Source organism: Pelophylax lessonae (assembly GCF_965119305.1).
Source record: "Pelophylax lessonae genome assembly, chromosome: 9".
NCBI classification, from domain to species: Eukaryota; Metazoa; Chordata; class Amphibia; order Anura; family Ranidae; genus Pelophylax; species Pelophylax lessonae.
This window is the reverse complement of record NC_138776.1, coordinates 242,047,289-242,065,919: the sequence shown is the minus strand read 5'-3', so window position 1 is coordinate 242,065,919 and position 18,631 is coordinate 242,047,289.

Here is an 18,631-nt window from a genome sequence, read left to right as displayed (position 1 = left end):
GCTGTACCGGCGATCGTAGTGTGACCGGCGGACATCGGGTCTGCTAGTCACACTCCAGCACTCCTCCGTGAACGAGCCGAGGCGGGCGCGTGCCCGCCCGCTATTGGCTCTAGAAGGAGTGACAGGCGAGCGACGTAGACCTACGTCACTCTGCCTGGCCGGGGCCGACTGCCGCAGTAAATATACTGTGCGCAGTCGGCAACCGGTTAACTGGCAATTGCGCGGTCGTGCGAGGCTGCACCCAAATAAAATTGATGTCCTTTTCTTTTCCACAAATAAAAAAAAAGGCCGACAATTTTGTAAAAAGTTTGAAAAAAAATATATATTCTTTATTCTCTGCTATAAAACGCATCCTGTAAAAAAATTTAAAATATCGAATTTATTCATCAATTTAGGCCAATATGTGTTCTGCTACATATTTTTAGTAAAAAAAATCCCAATAAGTGTATATTGATTGGTTTGTGCAAAAGTTATAGCATCTACAAACTATGTTTTTTTTTTTTTTTAAATGTATTTATTTTTTTTACTAGTAATGGCGGCGATTAGCGATTTTTAGCGGGACTGCGACATTGCGGCAGACAAATTGGACACCTAACACTTTTGACACTTTTGTGGGGACCAGTAAAACAAATACAGTGATCAGTGCTAAAAAATGCACTGTCACTGTACTAATGACACTGGCAGCGAAGGGGTGAATGAAAGGTTAAGTGTGCTCACAGGGAGTGCTTTCTAACTGTGTGTGGGGGTGGCTTAACTGAAGGAATACAGTGATCTGTGTTTCTGCTTAGCGAAAACACGAGATCTCCATCTTCCTCTCTTACAGAACGTCAGCCTGCCTTGTTTACATAGGCAGACCGCCGTTCTGCCTCTCCATTGAAAAATTGGTGGGTCCCGGCAGACATTGCGTCCACCCGACCTGCTGTGTCCAATCACAGTGGGAGCAGGTCGCCGGTGGCGCGTGCGCGCACCAGACCCTGTGCACAAAATCCCATACAGGTACGCGATTTAGTGCAGGAGGGACATCCTGCCACAGTATATCTGTGTTGCGGCGGTCCATAACTGGCTAATATTCTTCTGCTGAGCTACACTCATATTAGAGAGAGAGGGAAACCAATCATCCTCCTGTTGCTCATTTGCTGTCCAATCACAGGCTGAAGGGAAGAAAGGTAGGCCAACTGAACAGCTTAACTATAACAGAAAAATTCCGGTCACCAGGCTGGTTGTGCATAGGTTGCTAAATCCCAGGACTGGTTGCACAGAAATACAAATAATTTGACAGATAAAACTGTCAAAACTGTGCTTTCAGCCTTATCTTGCATAGATTTCCCAGCTTACTGGACAACAATCTAAAGGCCAGCAGACTGAAAGTGATTGTCACTTGGGCTGGTTATCTCTGCAATAACCATTTACACACAATCAATAGCTACCACTACATGTTTTACCGGAGTCACGTACCATCCACTGTATCCACTGTAACAATTCTGACCTTAAGAAATGTCTGTGATACTAACTGCCATGCACCACTTTTGCTAGAAAACGACTTAAAACCCTCAAACATATATATTTTTTTTAAGCAGGGGACCTAGACAATAAAATGGTGGGTGTTGCAATACTTGATCCACATAGTATTCACGTAGTGGTTTTTCTTAAGCACCTTTTTGGGAAAAAATTCAGTTTAATGAGTTGAAAAGATTCATGTTTATGTTACATATGCATTTGCGTGTTGGGGCACTTTCATTTTTATTTTATTTAAACCTTTTTTTTACACTGTCCTTTTTTTTAATCAACTTTATTGCTATCGCAAGAAATTAACAACATCCCTTGTAATAGCATGGGCCATGACAGGTCCTCCGTATGGAGATATCTCTCCTCTGGCCCTTGGTGGGTCAGGACTCAGGAGAGCCCAGTAAAGGCAGCGAAGGGGGGTGGAGGCACCACCCTTCTGTCGCCAGTAGAAGTGATCAAGTGGCTGAAATCGCTTCTACATTGCAGGGCATTTCTGGCTGAAAACTTTGATATCGGGATGATGCCTGTAGCTGCAGGCGTCACCCGAGTATACCCATTTAAACATGATGATGTCATATTAGGTGCACCCCAGGAGAAGTGGTTAATTTCTGTTTAGAGCATTTAGAGAATCAGCTTAACATTTTTTCAATAGGAATTCCAGAGCTCCTATTCCCAGAATCCCTACCAGTGCATCCAATGAAAGAAGAAGAAAGAAAGAAAGAAAGAGAAAGAAAGAAAGAAAGAAAGAAAGAAAGAAAGAAAGAAAGAAAGAAAGAAAGAAAGAAAGAAAGAAAGAAAGAAAGAAAGAAAGAAAGAAAGAAAGAAAGAAAGAAAGAAAGAAGGAAAGAAAGAAAGAAGGAAAGAAAGAAAGAAAGAGAGAAAGAAAGAAAGAAAGAAAGAAAGAAAGAAAGAAAGAAAGAAAGAAAGAAAGAAAGAAAGAAAGAAAGAAAGAAAGAAAGAAAAGAGAAAGAAAGGTAAACAAGGCTTTTCCACTGCATACATGGGGGAAGAAACAAGGTTTTTATATCCAGGTTGCTCAGTTTACCCTCAGGGAATGTTCATTTGAGAATTGTCCTGATGCCCATACTCTATGGGCAACATTCTATGGGTTCACTTGCTGACAAAATATCCACTTTGCCATTTGGCTGCAGAGGCAGCTACTTTTTGAATAATCAACCTACATGAATGACAAAACCAGAGAAAATTCCCAGCTCAACTCACCAACCAAATTAACCTGTCCAACAGTAGCGATGATCGAACGGTTCAGGTCGACCATCGGTTCGACCCGAACATTGACTGTTCGAAGTTCGGCCAAATTACGAACTTTTTGCTGAAAAAGTTCGGAATTCGGCAACCAGAACCGACCAAAATGCAATGGTAAAGGAAATGGGCTTTAAAAGCCCGTGATTGGTTCAGAACCATCAGTAAAAGCCAATTGAGGGGGCAGGAGAATGCTAGGAATGTGATTGGAGTGACTAGGGGGTCCAGAGGCCAATCATTAGTAAATACGCCCCCCAGTATATAAGATAGCCCCCGCCAAATTCCTACCATTGTAATACAGGGACATGGAAGAGAGTAGTTCTGTTACTTCTGCTACAAAGTGTCATTTAGCAATTTTTAGTGTGAGGAAAGGGATATCTAGTGTAGTTAGGGTGCTATTTTCCACTATAGTTAGTTTTAATAATCTAGTTTCTGTAGGGAAAGTGTTAAGTGTAAGGGGACCATAGTGTAGTGTAGGGTTAACTGACTCTGACTGCTATGGCAGGGTGACAAAACCCTTCCATGTCAGGGTGACCGCTATAGAGAAAAGGTCGTTTCTCTTAGGTCACTTACAGAACAGCGATATGGCTTCTCGCCTGTCTCCCAGCTTTTTGCTGCAGGCGTTTATAGAGCTTTTTTTGAGGACATGTTTGGAGTCAGGCATGACATCTGAACTTCTGTGTAGGGGTATATATACACACACCCATGTCTGTATATATACACATACACATATATAGGTGTGAAAGTAGTAGAACACTATGCTTGCGCTAATGAAATAATGAACACCAATATGTCTCCGCTCCTATCACACCTATATGTGTGTATGTGTATAAATACATATAAGTGTATGTGTATATATACCCCTATACAGAAGTTCAGATGTTTTGCCTGCCTCCAAAGACCCACAAAAAATGCCCAAAAAAAACGCCTGCAACAACACACCTGGGCATTTTTTTTTGGCGCAGGCATTTTTTTGGGCATTTTTTGTGGGTCTTTGGAGGCAGGCAAAACATCTGAACTTCTGTATAGGGGTATATATACACATACACTTATATGTATTTATACACATACACACATATAGGTGTGATAGGAGCGGAGACACATTGGTGTTAATTATTTCATTAGCGCAAGCATAGTGTTCTGCTACTTTCACACCTATATATGTGTATGTGTATATATACAGACATGGGTGTATTTATATATACCCCTACACAGAAGTTCAGATGTTTTGCCTGCCTCCAAAGTCCCCCAAAAAATGCCCAAAAAAACGCTTGCTATTAACCGGCAAGGTGTGAAAATAGCGGAGCCATATCCCTGTTCTATATTGATTCTAATACAAACAATTTTTTTTTTCTGGTTCTGGACATGCTACAGAGCTAAAACTTCACATGTACACTTTTTAGACCCCCCCCCCCCCGACACTAAATCCAAAGAAATCTCATTTTTTTTTCAATAATTTTTTCAATATTGGCTCTCCATCAAAAATGACAATTTTTAAGAACATTTTTTTTGTGTGATTAATAGTCCCTGGGGCATGACCCAGAACCCTAGGCACTTTTTAGGGGCATTTATTGGGTTTTAGGGTTTCAAAATGGTGTTTTTTGATTACGGAAGTTCATGTCCCATTGATTTCAATAGGGTTCTGAAATCCGGGCCAAACTTTCGGGAAGTTCGGTTGTTCTGGTTGAACCAAACTTTTGAAAAGTTCGATCATCCCTATCCAACAGTATGCGTTAAAAACGGGGGTTTTGTTAGCACACATTTGCAAAAGCATGCGTAAGCTGCAAGGCTCCTCCCCAGCACCCTGTATTACTTGCAGTCCAAACCCTTCTACATTTGTGAGAGCCCCACAGTGGGAGCACATGCAATCTAATGGATAGATAAGGAGCAGGTGAGCCTGGAGGTAGCCCAATCCTCCTTAAAGGCACAGGGACACCCTGGACACTGAACACATAGCACAATGGCAGCAAAGGTGTCCAATGTGTCTCCTCATCAATATTTGAGGATTGGGCTACCTCAAGGCCCACCGGCCCCTTACCTATCTATTAGAATGCATGTGCTCTCACTGTGGAGACTCTCATAAATTTAGAAGGGTTAGGACTGCAAGTAATACAGGGTGCCGTGAAGGTACCTTGCAGCATACGCATGTGTTTTCAAATGTGTGTTAACTATACCCCTGTTTTTAACGCATGCTGTTGGACAGGTTAATTTGGTTCATAAGGAGACTGGTTGGTGATTTGAGCTGGGAATTTTCTCTGGTTTTGTCCTTCATGCATTTGCCCTTCCATATGCTCCTTGCTGTGAAGGCCAGTTATAGATGGGGGCAGGGGCCATCTCTTTGTTACTAACCTACATGAACGGTTCATAGGTTCAGATTTGGTGGATCTGTCAAGATTAACTTATCGTTCCAGTACAGCCCGAAGCAAAAAAAATAATAATAAATAAGCGCAGGGCTTGCATGACTAGGTAGGCAGTGTAAGTAGGAGAGATAGGGTTAAAAAGTTCAGGAAAAGTTCAATCAGTCTCCTACCCAATTAGGGTTTTTTATTTAGCCTGTGGGAGGGGCTGGTAGGGTGGTCTTGGAGAGGGCAGCACATCTTCACAGCATTCCGTGAAGCACGTAGGAGGAACGTTCCCGCCCGCCCATATATTGGATTTCTGCTTCTGTATGTGGTCTTCATGATTTGGCGGTTAGGGTCTTTGGAGGCGTTAAAAAATCTGCTGTGCTTATCAGTTTAGGGACCCATCTAAGATATGGAGTCACCTGTGGAATGCCAGTTAATGGTGGTTTAACTGGTAGGTTAAAATTGTGAGGTATCTGCAGAATGTTGAGGTTGTCCCCGAGCCGGTGTGGTAGTTACACAGATACAAAGTTGATAATTGATACTTGGTGCCTCCAAAGATTGGCAACCTCATGTTTCTTGTTATTGTATTATTATTTTTGGTTCCTGTTTTAAGGAATGTTTGTTATATTTTGTTTGTTTTTTATAAATGGCCATTACGGCCAAATTTTACTCCAACAATTGTGTTTCGCATTTTTTGGGGTAAAAGGGGATTGGGTTGGTTAGAGGTTAAGATGAGGATTGCATCTGGGGTGCCTTAGTCATGTCTGTCAAATACGAATTAACAGGTGAATGCATGGGTTTATGATTCCATGGCCGTTAACAATGAGTTAATTCCCTGTTTTCGCAAAGCACAGCCTTTGAACCTGTCTCTCCAAATACCTCAGTCATCGAGGAAAAAAGTGTTATCTTTTCCATTTACGTATGCTAAAGTGCTCTGCATTAATGATAATTATTTGCTACAGTGTAAGAAGAGTCCTGCCAATAAATGGATGAAAAGATATTATTACTTTATGGGTACAATGTGCTATTCTGTTATCAAGGGGAAAAAACTGCTATCTTTGTTATAGTACTTCAAATTAACAGTACTCCTATTTAGGGTTGAGCGAACACCTAGATGTCCGTGTTCGACGGGTTCGGCCGAACTTTAAAAAAAAGTCCGGGTCCGTGTCCCGGACTTTTACCGAACTTTTCCCGGACACCGAACCCCATTGAAGTCAATGGGGACCCGAACTTTAAGGCACTAAAATGGCTCTAAAACACCAAAGGAAAGGGCTAGAGTGCTTCAAATGGCAGCAAAACGTAATTAAGAGCATGGCAAGTGCTCTGCAAACAAATGTGGATAGGGAAATAACTTAAAACAGCAAAAAAAAACAGAAAAATAAAACAATGTTCTTCTTCATCTCTGAAGGACGAGGCCCATATGGAGTAGGAGGGAGGTTAAGGTGGTGGTGGATGTGGCGGTGACATAGGCGTGCGCACAGGGTGTGCTGGGTGTGCCTGGGCACACCCTAATCACCTAGGGCACATAGCATTGCCAGTGAGGAGATGGGAAAGATCTCCCTGGGACCTGCTCTGCTCTATTTCTCCTTGCCTACAGGTACATGGCCCCGATACATTACTCTCCCTGCTGGCAAACACATGCATGTGTATTTCAACTTTGGGGTGCACACCTTAATGCAATAGGCTGCGCACACCTATGGGCGGTATAGGTGGAAGCGGCGGTGGAGGAGGACCAGGGCCGGATTAACAGCATCATGGGCTTGGTGCTGAGGATTTTGAAGGGCCTTAGGGCCGTGCCTTGCCATGCACCCAGAGGAGGAAGGGTGCAGCCATGCATGCCTAATTCAACATGGGATGCTGTCTCTGAAGCCCATAAACACATCCATGCATCGCCAACTGTCCCTCCTTGTCCGGCCTTCACGCTGTGTGGGGAGGTTCTGAGGGTGCTGCCTGGGGAAGCGAGCATAGAAGCCAGACTTCTGTGTTTACAAGTGACAGAAGAGCGGTAACAGTGAATATGGCCAACCCGGGGCCTATATAAAAGGTAGGGGCCTGGAGCTGCAGCTCCAATAGCCCCTACATTAATCTGGCCCTGAGGAGGAGGACGAGGTAGCCAACACTGCTTCTTTTCACAAATTTTAAATGAGGGTACACCCCAAAAGAGTGAGAAAGAGCAAAAATGGAACAATGGGTGGGTAAGGTCGGTATCCATTGCTATTCTGCATAAGGTACGGAAAAGTCCCGTGGGATCCATGCCTGGTTCATTTTAATGAACGTGAGCTTGTCCACATTGTCTCTGGACAGGCGGCTGCGCTTGTCTGTTATAACGCCCCCAGCCGTGCTAAATACCCGTTCAGATAATACACTGGCTGCAGGGCACGCCAGCACCTCCAAGGCGTAAAGGGCAAGCTCAGGCCATGTGCCCAATTTGGAGACCCAGAAGTTGAAGGGGGCAGACCCGTCATTCACTACATGTAGGCGTGTGCACACATACTGCTCCACCATGTTGGTAAAATGCTGCCTCCTGCTAAGACGTTCCATCTGAGCTGCTGGTGCTGCTGTTTGTTGTGGCGTGCTGACAAAGCTTTTCCACATTTCGGCCATGCTAACCCTGCCTTCTGAGGTGCTGGCGGTGCCCTGGTTGCGTTGGCGACCTCCTCCTCCTCCTCCTCTGCCTTGTGCTTCCACTGTGGCCCCGCTGTCAGATGGGAATGCCAGCAGCATGGCGTCTACCAGCGTGCGCTTGTACTCGCGCATCTTGCGATCGCGCTCCAGTGAGTGAATTAAGGACGGTACGTTGTCCTTGTAACGGGGATCCAGCAGCGTGGCCACCCAGTAATCAGCACAAGTTAGAATGTGGGCAACTCGGCGGTCGTTGTGGAGACACTGCAGCATGTAATCGCTCATGTGTGCCAGGCTGCCCAGAGGCAACGAAAGGCTGTCCTCTGTGGGAGGTGTATGGTCCGTGTCCTCTGTATCCCCCCAGCCACGCACCAGTGATGGCCATGAGCTGGCCTGGGTGCCACCCTGCTGTGAACATGGTTCCATCTCCTCCTCCAGCTCCTCCTCCTCCTCATCCTCCTCATCCTCCAGAACTGTGCCCCTGCTGGACAATTGCGTCCCTGGCGTTTGCGTGTGCAGGAACCCACCCTCGGAGCCCCTTGCGAATGACTGCCCTGAAAGCCTTGGAAATGTTACCTCTTCATCCTCCTCCTCCTCCTCATCCTGTGCCACATCCTCTTCCATCATCGCCCGAATTGTTTTTTCAAGGAGGCATAGAAGTGGGATAGTTAAGCTGAGAACGGCGTCATTGCCACTGGCCATGTTGGTGGAGTACTCAAAACAGCGCAACAAGGCACACAGGTCTCGCATGGAGGCCCAGTTAAATTAAATAGCGGAATAGAAAATATGATCCAAAAAAAGTGTATGTATATCACACGTACACAACCACACTAGGCCCCAATTACTATTGTTTGTACCCCTAAAAGGCTAGATGAGGAGTAGGGGGAGTATGGAACAGGCAGCACCCTCAAACCTTCAGAAGTATGAGATGAACCCCAACAACTTGGAAAGGTGGATCTCTCTCACACGTACCGACACAGACTATCCCGCAATTCAATTGATCCTCAAAGGTTTTTATTGAATAGCGGAATAGGAAATATGATCAAAAAAAGTGTATGTATCTCGCACGTACACAACCACACTAGGCCCCAATTACTATTGTTTGTACCCCTAAAAGGCTAGATGAGGAGTAGGGGGGGTATGGAACAGGCAGCACCCTCAAACCTTCAGAAGTATGAGATGAACCCCAACAACTTGGAAAGGTGGATCTCTCTCACACGTACCGACACAGACTATCCCGCAATTCAATTGATCCTCAAAGGTTTTTATTGAATAGCGGAATAGGAAATATGATCAAAAAAAGTGTATGTATCTCGCACGTACACAACCACACTAGGCCCCAATTACTATTGTTTGTACCCCTAAAAGGCTAGATGAGGAGTAGGGGGGGTATGGAACAGGCAGCACCCTCAAACCTTCAGAAGTATGAGATGAACCCCAACAACTTGGAAAGGTGGATCTCTCTCACACGTACCGACACAGACTATCCCGCAATTCAATTGATCCTCAAAGGTTTTTATTGAATAGCGGAATAGGAAATATGATCAAAAAAAGTGTATGTATCTCGCACGTACACAACCACACTAGGCCCCAATTACTATTGTTTGTACCCCTAAAAGGCTAGATGAGGAGTAGGGGGGGTATGGAACAGGCAGCACCCTCAAACCTTCAGAAGTATGAGATGAACCCCAACAACTTGGAAAGGTGGATCTCTCTCACACGTACCGACACAGACTATCCCGCAATTCAATTGATCCTCAAAGGTTTTTATTGAATAGCGGAATAGGAAATATGATCAAAAAAAGTGTATGTATCTCGCACGTACACAACCACACTAGGCCCCAATTACTATTGTTTGTACCCCTAAAAGGCTAGATGAGGAGTAGGGGGGGTATGGAACAGGCAGCACCCTCAAACCTTCAGAAGTATGAGATGAACCCCAACAACTTGGAAAGGTGGATCTCTCTCACACGTACCGACACAGACTATCCCGCAATTCAATTGATCCTCAAAGGTTTTTATTGAATAGCGGAATAGGAAATATGATCAAAAAAAGTGTATGTATCTCGCACGTACACAACCACACTAGGCCCCAATTACTATTGTTTGTACCCCTAAAAGGCTAGATGAGGAGTAGGGGGGGTATGGAACAGGCAGCACCCTCAAACCTTCAGAAGTATGAGATGAACCCCAACAACTTGGAAAGGTGGATCTCTCTCACACGTACCGACACAGACTATCCCGCAATTCAATTGATCCTCAAAGGTTTTTATTGAATAGCGGAATAGGAAATATGATCAAAAAAAGTGTATGTATCTCGCACGTACACAACCACACTAGGCCCCAATTACTATTGTTTGTACCCCTAAAAGGCTAGATGAGGAGTAGGGGGGGTATGGAACAGGCAGCACCCTCAAACCTTCAGAAGTATGAGATGAACCCCAACAACTTGGAAAGGTGGATCTCTCTCACACGTACCGACACAGACTATCCCGCAATTCAATTGATCCTCAAAGGTTTTTATTGAATAGCGGAATAGGAAATATGATCAAAAAAAGTGTATGTATCTCGCACGTACACAACCACACTAGGCCCCAATTACTATTGTTTGTACCCCTAAAAGGCTAGATGAGGAGTAGGGGGGGTATGGAACAGGCAGCACCCTCAAACCTTCAGAAGTATGAGATGAACCCCAACAACTTGGAAAGGTGGATCTCTCTCACACGTACCAACACAGACTATCCCCCAATTTAACTGATCCCCAAAGGTTTTTGATTAAATAGCGGAATAGAAAATATGATCCCAAAAAAGTGTATGTATATCACACGTACACAACCACACTAGGCCCCAATTACTATTGTTTGTACCCCTAAAAGGCTAGGAGTAGGGGGAGTATGGAACAGGCAGCACCCTCAAACCTTCAGAAGTATGAGATGAACCCCAACAACTTGGAAAGGTGGATCTCTCTCACACGTACCAACACAGACTATCCCCCAATTTAACTGATCCCCAAAGGTTTTTGATTAAATAGCGGAATAGAAAATATGATCCCAAAAAAGTGTATGTATATCACACGTACACAACCACACTAGGCCCCAATTACTATTGTTTGTACCCCTAAAAGGCTAGATGAGGAGTAGGGGGAGTATGGAACAGGCAGCACCCTCAAACCTTCAGTATGAGATTGTGTTCACTGTACCCCACAAAGATTGAGTTCACTGCACCCCACAATGATTGTGTTCACTGCACCCCACAAAGATTGTGTTCACTGCACCTCACAAAGATTGTGTTCACTGTACCCCCCAAAGATTGTGTTCACTGCACCCCACAAAGATTCTGTTCACTGTACCCCACAAAGATTGTGTTCACTGCACCCCAAAAAGATTGTGTTCACTGCACCCCAAAAAGGATGTTGTTCACTGCACCCCAAAAAGGATGTTGTTCACTCCACCCCAAAAAGATTGTGTTCACTGCACCCCACAAAGATTGTGTTCACTGCACCCCAAAAAGATTGTGTTCACTGCACCCCAAAAATGATTTTGTTCACTGCACCCCAAAAAGGATTTTGTTCACTGCACCCCAAAAAGGATGTTGTTCACTCCACCCCAAAAAGATTGTGTTCACTGCACCCCAAAAAGATTGTGTTCACTGCACCCCACAAAGGATTTTGTTCACTGCACCCCAAAAAGATTGTGTTCACTGCACCCCAAAAAGGATGTTGTTCACTGCACCCCAAAAAGGATTTTGTTCACTGCACCCCAAAAAGATTGTGTTCACTGCACCCCACAAAGGATTTTGTTCACTGCACCCCACAAAGATTGTGTTCACTGCACACCAAAAAGGATTGTGTTCACTGCACCCCAAAAAGATTTTGTTCACTGCACCCCAAAAAGATTGTGTTCACTGCAGCCCAAAAAGATTGTGTTCACTGCAGCCCAAAAAGATTGTGTTCACTGCAGCCCAAAAAGATTGTGTTCACTGCACCTCACAAAGATTGTGTTCACTGTACCCCCCAAAGATTGTGTTCACTGCACCCCACAAAGATTCTGTTCACTGTACCCCACAAAGATTGTGTTCACTGCACCCCAAAAAGATTGTGTTCACTGCACCCCAAAAAGGATGTTGTTCACTGCACCCCAAAAAGGATGTTGTTCACTCCACCCCAAAAAGATTGTGTTCACTGCACCCCACAAAGATTGTGTTCACTGCACCCCAAAAAGATTGTGTTCACTGCACCCCAAAAATGATTTTGTTCACTGCACCCCAAAAAGGATTTTGTTCACTGCACCCCAAAAAGGATGTTGTTCACTCCACCCCAAAAAGATTGTGTTCACTGCACCCCAAAAAGATTGTGTTCACTGCACCCCACAAAGGATTTTGTTCACTGCACCCCAAAAAGATTGTGTTCACTGCACCCCAAAAAGGATGTTGTTCACTGCACCCCAAAAAGGATTTTGTTCACTGCACCCCAAAAAGATTGTGTTCACTGCACCCCACAAAGGATTTTGTTCACTGCACCCCACAAAGATTGTGTTCACTGCACACCAAAAAGGATTGTGTTCACTGCACCCCAAAAAGATTTTGTTCACTGCACCCCAAAAAGATTGTGTTCACTGCAGCCCAAAAAGATTGTGTTCACTGCAGCCCAAAAAGATTGTGTTCACTGCAGCCCAAAAAGATTGTGTTCACTGCAGCCCAAAAAGATTGTGTTCACTGCAGCCCAAAAAGATTGTGTTCACTGCAGCTCACACACAGAAAAATGGATGTGGATCACTGACACCTGCCTATCTCCAATCCCACACCACACAGCAATATCGATTGTAGTTTGTAGAACACAGTTTCCCTAAAATTCAGCAGACTCTGTCCCTAACAGGATTGAGAAGAGATCGTAGATCAGGATTGAGTGCAGACCCCACCCCCCACACAGCAATATCGATTGTAGTTTGTAGAAGACACTGACCCTATATAATTCAGCAGACTCTATCCCTAAAATGCCTACAACTCGCCCTGCCTAAACACTCCGACCTGTCCCTCAATTCTATCCGGACACAAATGGTTTTTTCCTGCCTATCTTTCCCTAATCAGCAGCCAGCACGTTGATGTGTGCTCTGTCCCTGAATCTAAGCAGCATAATGACGCCGCTGCGGCTGCCTCGAACTTATAAAGACTTGGTCACATGCTTCAGACGGCCAATCACAGCTACTGAGACATTTGCAGGCATGGCTGGGATGGCTTAAGGCACACCAGTTAAACGATTGTTGATTGGCTGTTGAAAGCCCGCCATGAAAAGAGCGCCAAAGCATGCAAAACCCGGAAATAAAACGACCGAACACGGATTTTTACCCGAACATACAGTAAAGTGTCCGTGTCCGTGTTCAGGTACAAAAAATCCAATTATTCGGTACGAACACGAATAATACAGTCCGTGTTCGCTCAACACTACTCCTATTCATTGACCAATCTATTTAAATCATATAAATGCTTTTTTCAGCCTTATATTACATGATCAAAATGTAGTAAAAAAAAATATAAAATTTGGAGGTTACATTATTATTAAAGTGTTTAATTGAGTGTTCTGACTTTACTCTAACATTTAACCACTTAAGCCCGGAAGATTTTACCCCCTTCCTGACTAGGGGGTTTTGTGCGATTTTTTACTGCGTGAATTTAACGGACAATTGCGCGGTCATGCGACGCTGTACCTAAACAAATTTCACGTCCTTTTTTTCCCACAAACAGAGCTTTCTTTTGGTGGTATTTGATCACCTGTGCGATTTTTTGATCATGCGCTATAAACAAAAAAAGAGCGTAAATTTTTGCAAAAATAACAATATTTTTCACTTTTTTTTATATGAAATTCCCCCCCCCCCAAAAAAATGTAAAAATCAAAATGTTTTAACATTTTCAGCCAAATTGTTTTATGCTACATATGTTTGGTAAAAAAAATAGCAAAAAGCGTATTTGATTGGTTTGCGCAAAAGTTATCACGTTTACTAACAAAGGGAAAGATTTTTGTCATTTTTGGTGTTTTTTTTTTTAACGAGTAATGGCGGCGATCTGCGATTTTTTTTGCGGTACTACGACATTGCGGCGGACAGATCGGACCCTTGACTGACATTTTTGACACTTTTGGGGGTACCAGCGACATTACTGCAGTAATCATTGCTATACATATGCACTGTTACTGTAAAAATGACACTGGCAGGGAAGGGGTTAGCTGTATTGGACAGGGAGGGGTTAAGTGTGTCCTAGGGGTGTGATTCTAACTGTAGTGGGACATGGCTACTAGTGTAAAAACAGAGATCAATGGTTCTACATAGTAGAACCATCTGATCTCCATTTTTACACAAGGGAGAATGACAGGTGGCTTGTTTACATAAGCCGCCCGCCTTTCTCCCGCTGTACCGACGATCGTAGTGTGACCGGCGGACATCGGGTCCGCCGGTCACACGCCAGCACTCCTCCCTGAACGACCCGAGGCGGGCCCGCTATTGGCTCAAATCCCAGTGACAGGCTAGCGACGTAGATCTACGTCACTCTGCCTGGCCGGGGCTGACTGCCGCAGTAAATATACTGTGCGCAGTCGGCAACCGGTTAAATGATTTCCTACTATAACTTGTTATTGTATCAGATGTACAGATTTTTTTCTTTTTTCTTTCTTTTTATGATGCTCCGCGGTGCAGTGCTTAAACCACGTGGACAATAAAACTCTAAAATCGCAGCACACAGAAAATTTCAGGAGGGTATAATACTGGTCCGATCTCTAGAGAGGATGAGCCTCAATTCCTGAGGACCAAGGCTCCTGATGGGCACTCTATGGTCTACCTAGGCTGAGGTCAGGTGGACCCTGCTCTTAGGGACCTACTGAAGCTGGTCCTCCAAGTACTTGGTGAGGGTTCTCCTGAAGAGAGACCCCCAGTTGGGGGGGGGGGGAGACCCAAGGGCCATAGATCCCTTTCCTGACATCAGAGCAGGTCCTGAAAAACCTTTACCCTCCATCTCCGTAAGTAAAAAAAATAAAATAAACCACAAGTGCAGTGTAAGTGACTGTGATAAATAAATAAAAACCTGCCATGTAGACAGACCTTCAAGCCGATATAAAAGTTGATCTGAACTAGCCAGAAGGCCTGCCCAAGAAACATGCGCAAGTATAGCAAGGTGACATGACCTTGTGCCTGGGATCACAAAGCAAAATGTTTTTCCAGCACCCCTGGGATGCCACCCATGGGGAACAGATCACAGGGAGATCCTTGCACCTCCCAGCCCCTGACCACAAACAAGATACAGCAATATCCCTACCATAGAGACATTAGAGAGAGCGTGCCTACAAACAGCAACAAGTCTAGTGAACCAGGTGAGATTCAACCCAAGTGAAAAGCACCCCTCCCCCAGTACACCCAATATTTCATCAGGAATTACTAACCAGCACCCCCTTCTTCTCGGTTTAAGAGGATGCCATTGGTTTGTTCCCCCAAAAAAAAAAAAAAAAGAACAGGTACTACACTTGATTTTAGCCTTAAAGATGTAGGGATTTATAGATTAACCACTAGAGGGAGAGTAGATTAACCTCTACAGTTAACCCCCTCCTCTAACATACCAGCTGTTAAAATAAAATTTCAGCCTTATTCAAGGGATCCTCAAACTACGACCCTCCAGCTGTTGTGGAACCACACGTCCCATGAGGCATTGTAAAACTCTGACATTCACAGACAAGACTAAGCATGATGGGAATTGTAGTTCCTGAATAACTGGAGGGCCATAGTTTGAATATCCCTAAGATAGGCAGTGCATTGTTTTCAATGAGGAGCAGTAAAGTAAAACCTTTGTGTAGTACTACATAGCAGGACTTGGAGACTTTTTTCCTAATCCTTATGGGCAAACCTAACAGTCCCTATATACAATTATGCATTATTTCTAACCTACAACACACATTGGTAAGATGTATCTCTTTAAAGGGATTGCATTTTTTGCTACATAATAAATAAAGGGATTGCATTTTTTTCTACATAATAAATAAGCAAACCAGGAAAAGTACTAAAAAATATATATATATTTTTTTTTTTGACTGGGTATATTTCAAATAGTGCAAATTAACCACTTGCCAACTGCCGCACGACTATTTACTGCGGCGGTCAGCCCCGGACAGGTAAAGTGACATAGTGCTACGTCGCTCGCCTGCGAGCCTCTAGGGGGCGAGCGTGCCCCCGCTCGTTCACGGACATTCCAGCGCGAGTGACCGGCGGCACCGATGTCCGCCGGTCACTCGCAATCTCCCGCTGGAGTGAGAGAAAGGCAGGCGGCTGATGTAAACAAAGCCGCCTGTCATTCTCTCTGGTGTAACTGCAGAGATCATACGATCCTGCTATGTAGGATCGTATGTCTCTGTGGTTACATGAAAAGCCACACCCCTTTACAGTTAGAAGCACGCCCCTAGGGACACATTTAACCCCTGCATCTCTAATAAAGTTACCCCTTCCCTGCCAGTGTCATTTTTACAGTAACAGTGCATATGTATAGCACTGATTACTGTAGTAATGTCACTGGTACCCCCAAAAGTGTCAAAAATGTCAGTCAAGGGTCCGATCTGTCCGCGGAAATGTCAACAATAAAAATGACAAAAATCATTCCCTTAGTTAGTAAACGCAATAACTTTTGCGCAAACCCCTAAAAAAGCCATATTGTGCATGGACACATTGGCTAACCATGGAGGGGAGTTTCCAGGCAGAAAAAATGAGAGCTCAAAAAGCCCGTAGGAGCCGCTTCTTTGAGATGCAGTGTGCATGAGCCCTAAATCAGCTAAGTACTGTACATTCCAAGTGTATTAAAACAATTAATGTTAAAAGTCTTAGGCCTCTTTCACACAGGCTTTCTGATCAGCTCCGCCTGTCAGTTTTCAGGCGGACCTGATCGGACCCTCCATGCACCCCTATGGGGCAGCAGATGTCAGCGGTGACATCTCCGCTGACACCCCCTGCTGTCTTAACCCAATCCTGTCCCTGAAATCCAGAGGGATGGAAACCCTATTTTCCATCTGTCTGGCGGATCGGATGAAAATGGACAGGCGGTCCGTTTTCATCTGATTTCCCCATAGAGGAGAGTGGGGCTCTGACAGGTCCGTCTCAGCACAGTGAGCAGAGATGGACCTATCATCCACCTGCTCAGCGGAGATCAGCAGATCAATCCCCCGCTGAGCAAAGCAGAGTCCGTGGGGCCAGACACCCGTGTGAAAGGACCCTTACAGTTTGTTTTCTTTAAAAAGAAGGCACAGCTTGAGTGGAAATGTCGATTACCTACCAGTATGATGTAGAGAAGCAGTGGAATCAGTGGTCTCTCTGCAGAGCACCAACATTCCCTCTGCTCAATCAAAGCCACAGCTTTCTATTCAGCAGGGAGCTTTACTGATTGAACTTAAGCAAAATACACTCTTAAACATTATAGTTGTCTTGCAAATATTTGCAAAACCCATAAAGAGTCTAAGAAAAGAAACAGTTAAGCTACTAAACAATTTTTTTTAATATTATGAGAATAATTCATTGATTATTTACTGATGGAACAAATGTTTCCTTATGGAAATGTACACAAAATGGTATAACAGCGTGTAAGCTTTCATTATCGCGCATTGCTCCATTTGCGTAAAATTAGGATCAAATGCTATTGTTGCAATATTGCTATTGTGTAGCTAAAATAGTTAAAAAATATTAAAAAGTTCCAATTCTTAGTAATTAAAAAGTTCCAATTCTTAGTAATTAATCTAAGGTTTAAAGAATCAATTTTGGGTCGTTCAGTAGCTCAACTGAAAATCTCTGGGTAGCTAATATCGCCGTTCACACAGCTATTCACAAATTAAACGCAGGTAAAAGCACAAATCTGATTTTTTAGAAAGTTATAAATTCTTTAACTTATTTGCTAAATACTTTTACATGAACATGAAATGATTACGCTAAATACTTTTACATGAACACGAAATGATTACGCTAAATACTTTTACATGAACACGAAATGATTACACTTTATCCTATTGTCTATATAAGAAAGAACCGTACCTGTACAGTGTTCACTGATGTATAGCTCACTCTGTACATTGCTTTGACACAGGTCCTATTTGTACTCAACTATCTGCACAATTTTACAACCTTCTCAGGTTACAATGATAATAAATTTTACTATACATACTAATGACGTGTGGTGGAAAAAAAAAGTTGTAAAAATCAATGCTAAAAAGGTACACACCCAAAATATATAGGATACTATTATTATTATTATATTACTATTATTATATTACTATTATTATAGAGAATTTATATTGCGGCAACTTTTTGCGCAGCGTTTTACAACGGTAGAGTAACTAAACTATTTACAATGAAAAAAAAAGAAACCTATAAAAATAATATATTGTATATGTCTTCATTATTACCACAGCTTTCCTTGTTGTAGCAGTTGTAGCAGATGCGGTACAACAGAATTAAGAGATGGGATTGCATATCTAGCAATTTTATTTAAATTATGATGATGATTATTATCATTTGTGAGTAGCGGGATCAAGGTTAGTGGTGGGAGTTGTGTATAAAACACTTATTATTATTAAGTCAGGTCCTTTTACTCCCTCCAAGACACTTGGGGGCACTAATTGATTGGAAGGGGCAAAACAGAAAAAATAAATAAATAAATAGAAACTTGGTAGTACCAAACAGAGATGAGCAGAACACACCTGGGTTTGGTTTGCAGAGATTTGGCTGGACATTTCAAAAGTTAAGATGCCAAATTTGAACCTCATTGAAGTCAATGGGAGCTGAATCTGTAAAATCAATCACAACTATTTACAATTTTAAGGGCAAACAGCCAAGGGATCAGCAAATTAATCACATGGTCGCTGGGCACTGCCCCAGGGAACATGTACC